This window comes from Penaeus chinensis, chromosome 24 (genome assembly GCF_019202785.1).
Source record: "Penaeus chinensis breed Huanghai No. 1 chromosome 24, ASM1920278v2, whole genome shotgun sequence".
Classification (NCBI taxonomy): Eukaryota; Metazoa; Arthropoda; class Malacostraca; order Decapoda; family Penaeidae; genus Penaeus; species Penaeus chinensis.
In genome coordinates this window covers 8,425,047-8,432,546 of record NC_061842.1, presented here as the reverse complement: position 1 = coordinate 8,432,546, position 7,500 = coordinate 8,425,047, and positions in this window count along the sequence as shown.

The following is a 7,500-nucleotide window of genomic DNA, read 5'->3' as shown; positions in this document are numbered from 1 at the left end:
TCCAGAGTTATATTGCTTTTATCTTTTGCCATTATTACTGTTACAATTACTGTTAATATCAATATTGTTACTACTGTCACTGTTATGATTATTACTCTTATTATTGTTACTATTTTGATTGTTATTATCATTACTATTATAATCATTATCATAATTATCATCCTCATTATCATTATTATCATCATCATCGTTATCATTATTATTATCATCATCATTATCATTATTATCATCATCACCATTATCATTATTATTATCATCATCGTTATCATTGTTTTTACCGTCATCATTATCATTATCATCATCATTATTGGTTTTATAATTTTTTCCTCTACCCTTTTTACCAGATAATATCATACTATTCAACTATCATGATAATGATAATAATCATAATGATGATGATAATGATATTGGTAATAATAACATATTAATAACAACGATAATATTTATAATAATGATGATGATGATAATAATAATGGAAATAATAATGATAATGGTAATAATAATAATTATACTAGAAACACAGAGTTAATAATTACACATAACATTATTATTATTATTATTATTATTATTATTATTATTATTATTATTATTATTATCTCTATTAGGTTATCATATATTTTCTCTCTTTCTACGTACTAAAGGTAAATCATTTGAATAATGTATATTTTTTTCATTCTTTATTTTTCAACTTTATTTTTCCGTGTTGCAATTGTCTCTCATATTCAATTTGGTTCTTACTTCTGCAATGTTTTACAGTACTTGCAATAATCCTGGTAATAACAGGTGTCGATGTGGTATTTTCTGGAGCTAGGAAATTGTGAAATGTTAATCTATTTTAAAAAAATGTTTGATCATGGTCGATAGTCACGATACGTATCACATGCAATACGCGCACAAATAAACACATACCAACACGTACAAATACATACAGATACATACACATGTACACCTCCCGCCCCCATCCATACACACAGACATACACATAAACACAAGCACACACGTACACACATTTTCACACACACACACACACACACAAATGCATACACACGTACACCTCACCTCACCCCACCCACCCACACACATAAAGATAAACACAAACACACACACACAAACACACACACACACACAAACACACACACACACACACACGCACAAACAAACACACATACACACACACACACACACGAATTCGTTCTCGTGTCTCCCTCCGAGCACGTAAGGCTTGAGTACGAAAACTGCCGTGAGTGAAGTTCATTCCTTTGCCATTTATATATTTTTTTCTCAGATTTTTCGGACTGAGGAATCTGGGGACTGTAATGGCATAAATTGGGGGATATCTCTGCTTTGTATGTCTTTGTCTGTCTGCCTCTTTTTCATCGAATGAATATATATATATATATATATATATATATATATATATATATATATATATATATATATATGTATGTGTGTGTGTGTGTGTGTGTGTGTGTGTGTGTGTGTGTGTGTGTGTGTGTGTGTGTGTGTGTGTGTGTGTGTGTGTGTGTGTGTGTGTGTGTGTGTGTGTGTGTGAGAGAGAGAGAGAGAGAGAGGGAGAGAGAGAGAGAAAGAGAGAAAGTGGGAAAGAGAGAGAGAGACAGAGACACAGAGAGAGAGAGAGAGAGAGAGAGAGAGAGAGAGAGAGAGAGAGAGAGAGAGAGAGAGAGAGAGAGAGAGAGAGAGAGAAAGAGAGAGAGTGAGAAAGAGAGAGAGAGAGAGAGAGAGAGAGAGAAAGAGAGAGAGAAAGAGAGAGAGAGAGAGAGAGAGAGAGAGAGAGAGAGAGAGAGAGAGAGAGAGAGAGAGAGAGAGAGAGAGAGAGAGAGAGACAATCCAGCAGCATTAGCTTGCCCCATCAACTTCAACTTCCCCTTCCGAGAAAACTTGCGCCGCAATCAAGCATCGAGCCACGAATACCACCGGTTGAGTCTCCGAGTTATTGGTGTAATTATAACTTTCGATATCTCCGGGAAAGTTGTTATTATCAAATATAAATAATCCGATCTGCAGCCCAATAAATACTCGAAACTTTATGACGAGATTGACTCCGGTTGAGAAAGATTTTTGTTGCTTGCAAAGCGGCTTAGATATTTGCATATGCATTTCTGCAACACACACACACACACACACATTTTGTGTATATATATATATATATATATACATACATATATATATATATATATATATATATATATATATATATATATATATATAGAGAGAGAGAGAGAGAGAGAGAGAGAGACATACAGAAAGAGAGTCAGGCAGAAAGAGAGTCAGGCAGACAGACAAACTGAAAGAGAGACAGAGAAAGAGAAAGCGAGAGAGAGTGAGAGAGAAAGACAGACAGACAAACAGAAAGAGACACAGAGAAAGAGACACAGAGAGAGAGAGAGAGAGATGGAGAGACAGACAGATAGATAAAAAGAGAGATAGATAGAGAGAGAGAGAGCGAGGGCAAGAGAGTGCGACCATTCCCACCTCCTCCGCCCAGCCAACAGCTCCGTAAGACGAGATGCTCGCCGGATAAGAGAAGATGAAGATGAGGAACGGCCTTCGATCCCGGACACCAGCCTCTCCTAACGGCTACTCAGAGAGACATGCGAGTGATTTTTTTCCTTTATTCACGACGAAGAAGGAAGAGTCATACATTTTGAGCCTATTTTTTTTTCTAAATCTTGTTTGTCTCTCCTTTTGGTCCCCGAGGTAGAGGATGTATGTGGGTGGCCTCGGTTTCCCGGATCAATTATGTGTTTTCCGCCACTTGGGAACCTATGTATTCATGAACGGTTGTTTTTTGCTGTCGCTGCTTGGCACACACACTAATACGCACACATACAGGCACGCATGCACATACATAAACACATACATATACATACACACACAAAACACACACAAACACATATACATACACACACACACACACACACACACACACACACACACACACACACACACACACACACACACACACACACACACAGAGGCACACACACACCATCACTCAGACAATTAATTCTCAGCCAATTCTCCCTTGCCCCTTTGTCACCCTCCCACCCCCTCAACCCCTCTCCCACCCATCTCTCCTTCCCTCCCTGAACACCTATTACTTGTCGTGCCTCCTACTCCCCCATCTACCCATCTACCCTGCCCTCCTTGTCGCCCTCTCAACCAGTTTACCTCCATCCCTTCCTGCTTCCCTTCTCTCTACCCTTTACTACAGTTATTCACTCTTCCCTCCCTGTTTCCCTCAAGCTGCCGTCCTTCTCACTCTTCCCTCCCTCCCTCTCTCCTTCCTTCCCTCCATCATCCTCTCCCCTATCCTCTCCCTTTCTCACTTACTTCCACTTATTCCTTCCTCCCCACCCACCTCCTAATTTACCCCAGCGCCACTCCCTTCCCTCTCTCCCGTCCCCACTCCACCTCCTCACACCACCCCACTGCTCTCCCCTCCCCATTCCACCCTACTGCTCTCCCTCTCTTCCCTCCCCACTCCACCTCACCTCTCCACCTCCCCAATCCACTCTCCCCACTCTAGTTCCCACTCCCTCTCTCCCCTCCCCTCCCTACTCCACCCCCCTCTAACCCCTCCCCCTTCCACCTCCCCACTCCCCATTCCCCTCTCCTCTCCTCCTCCAGCACCCCACTGCTTTCACTCTCCCCTCCCCACTCCACCTCCCTCTCTCCCCTCCCCCTTCCCCCTCCCCACTCCCCATTCCCCTCTCCCCTCCCCCACCACCTCATGTCACGCGTCGCAAATGTTGATGGAGGTGTCTATACACTTGGGTACCCTGACGAAACCAATCGCTGTTACAGAGTGCTTAATTCCGACTCAGCGCTCCAGCATTGCTTTGTGTACTGTAGGTCTGCTAATACAGTGGAGGTAGGTGGATCATGCTTTGGATGGTGTTGGAAGGGTAGAAGGGAAGGAGGGAAGGACGGGAGAGAGGGAGGGAGGGAGGGAGGTAAGGAGGGAGGAGAGAAGGGAAGGGGAGAGAGGGAGGGAGGGAGAGGGGAGAGAGGGAAGGAGGGAGAGAAAGGAGGAGGGGAGAGAGGGGCGAGAAAGGGTGAGGGGAGAGAGGGAGAGAGGGAGAGAGGGAGAGAAAGGAGGAGGGGAGAGAGGAGCGAGAAGGGGGGGGGGGGAGAGGGAGAGAGGGAGAGAAAGGGAGAGGGGAGAGGGGGCGAGAAAAGGTGAGGGGGGAGAGGGAGGGAGGGAGAGAAAGGGAGAGTGGAGAGAGAGCAGAGAAAGGGAAAGAGAGCGAGAGGGAAGGAGGGAGAGAAAGCGGGAGGGGAGGAAAGAGGGGTGGGGGGGAGAAAGAGGGGCAGGGGAAGGAAGAAAGGGAGTGGGGAAGATGGAGAGGTAAAAGATAGGAAGAAAGAAAGGGAAGAGGGAGTGGGAGGGACGAGGAGTGAATGAGGAGGAAGGGGAACGAGAGAAGGAGGTGAGAGAGTGAGGGAAGAAGGGAAGAGACAGAGGAAAGGGAGGAATGGTGTTTGAGGGAATGAAGATTGAAGGAGAGAAGGGAGAAGAGAAGGGAGGGAGGAAGAAAGGGAAGCGGTGGAGGGGAAAGGGCGAGGATTGAAGGAGGAGGAAAAGAGGGCATGGAAGAAAAAGGAAGAGGAAGATGGAAAGACTGACGAGGGATAGGAGAATGAAAAGGTAAAGATATAGAAAACAAATTAAATAATACAGGAGATAAAGGAATAAAATAAAGGAATAAAAAAAAGAGAGAAGGCTTAAGAAAAGAAAGAGTACATAAAAAAGAGAGGAAAACAAGAGTAGACGGAAGGAAGGAAATGGAAAGAGAAAGAAAGATAGAGAGCGTAAGATTGAGGAAAGTATTAAATAGAGAAAGAACCGATGGAACGAAGAACAAACGAAGTATAGAGAAACGGAGGGAAGAAAGTGAAGAAAGGGAGAGAGAGAGGAAGCGAGGATATAAGGAAGGGGAAACGGACGCAGGGGAGAAGGGATAAGATTACTGATTCGAGGAGAAGGGAAGGAACAGAGAGATAGGTCGGGAAACAAAAGGAAAGCCAAAAGAAAGGAGAAGGGAACCTGTGTATAAAGAAACAGAAGCGTACAGGGATGAAGAATATAAAACAAATATACAACAAACTCGGTCGACATAATAATAAGAAAATAAGACATAATAATAATAAAAAAAAATAAAAAAAATAACAAAGAAAAATAAAATAATAATAGAAATAACGAAAAATATGATACAAAAATCAGATAACGAAAGATAACCAAAGCAAAATTAACCACAACAGGGCAATTGCGTATCATTTACCCCATCGCATATGCTTACCATAATCACAAACATCAATCACAAACATCAATCACAAACATCAATCACAGCCTGTGCCTCCTCACTGACACAAACACCATACATCACTATCATAACCCACAGCGTATGCTATCATCATTAACGTTCAGGATTTATCTGCATTGGGAGGATGATCCGTGATGGAGAATGGATTACGAACTTGATATTATAATAGATATATTGTTGATGAATTCCTTCAGTAAATGTGATAATTTTTTTTTTTTTTTTTTGGGTTATAAATGTAAAAAAAAAAATTGTACTTTTGTATGTATTTTGGTGGATAAGTGTATGTTGTATGAATGATATTATGTATTTTTATGAATTTCTGTGTTTTAGATTTGGGGAAAAAAATCTATGGAATGAAAATAAGTCAAAATTATTCATGGTTTTATACTATTGCATCAGAAACGTATATCATGACATTGTAGAAAACACAAGAAATTTCTGCATTACAGCAACTGACGTCTTCCTCACTTTTAACGTAATAACGTCACTTTCCCTTCACCTTCACACCTAATTCTCATTATAGATAATAATATCAACATGCAATTTTCTTTACCGTAGACTATAATATAATGAACATAAATTTTATGCGTGAGGAAATTACCATAACTCTATAGCGAGACAGCCTAATTTTTTCTAATATGGGCTTCAGAAATTCGATATAAAAAGAGGAAGATAAATCGTAAAAATGTATTAGGAATAAGTAAAAGAAGAGGATAATGGACCAAAAAGACTGAAAGCACTTTTCAATCGCCTTAATTCTGTCATTATCATCATTAGAACAACAGCTATTGTTATAATGATCGTCACCATCCACTGTTTTCATAATCATTGAACTGCATTCATTACGACGAATGATGAAAAGGCACGAATGAAAATGAAAATCTTGACAGTGCAACAGGTGGATATGACCGGTTTCAATTATATCTTCGTCGGATATACATACATGTAGCTCTCTCTTTACACACACACACACACACACACACACACACACACACAAAGAGAGAGAGAGAGAGAGAGGGGGGGGGGGGGGCTTAACAGTATGGTAAGAGAGAGAGAGAGAGAGAGGGAGAGAGAGAGAGAGAGAGAGAGAGAGAGAGAGAGAGAGAGAGAGAGAGAGAGAGAGGGAAGGAGGAAGGGAATGAAGAGGGAGAGGGAAGGAGGGGGGGAGGGAGGAAGGATGGAAGGAGGATGGAAAGGGGGGAAGGGGAAATTGCGAGGGAAGGAGGATAGGAGGAAGGGAAGGAGGAATGGAAGAAAGAATGGAGGAAGGGAGATAAGGAGGGAGAGAGAGACAAAGACAGAGGGAGGGAGAACAAAAGAGGAAGAGAGAGAGAGAGAGAGAGAGAGAGAGAGAGAGAGAGAGAGAGAGAGAGAGAGAGAGAGAGAGAGAGAGAGAGAGAGAGAGAGAGAGAGAGAGAAGGAGAAAGAGAAAGTGAGAGAGAGAGAGAGAGAGAGAGAGAGAGAGAGAGAGAGAGAGAGAGAGAGAGAGAGAGAGAGAGAGAGAGAGAGAGAGAGGGAGGGAGGGAGAAAGAGAGAGAGAGAGAGAGAGAGAGAGAGAGAGAGAGAGAGAGAGAGAGAGAGAGAGAGACTGATAGAAACACACACACACACACACACACACACACATTCTCTCCTTTCTTTCTATGAACAACCTATATTCAATTTCTATTTAATATCTCTAAAATATACCCCCCCCCCGAATTCTGTACCACGCGATGAGGAAATGTTACAAAATATTTTTTCTTTCACCTGATTAACTACAGTAATTATTAACACAAATCCAAGCCTTGATATATGATACGAACATAATTGATTGTGAACATAATTGCGCTCACACCTACACAGCATAATTACTTTAAAATAACTGTGGAGAATTTAGATAATGCGTTTAGTTTAAACAAATAATTACTTTTGACTGAAGTGAAAAAATAGACGAGACATTTCATGGAAAACAGCTGGAAATTAATACAGTTAATTTTTTTTTTTCATAAAAATATAAAAGGAGCTAAATACACAAAAAGGAATATAAATAGATAAAAATAATTAGATAATGCGGAAGTTGCAAAGCAAAACTATTTTTCTTTTTCTCAGAAAACACACTTTAAAATATCTAATAAATCTAGAACAACAGAAGATACGTTTTGGGAAAGCA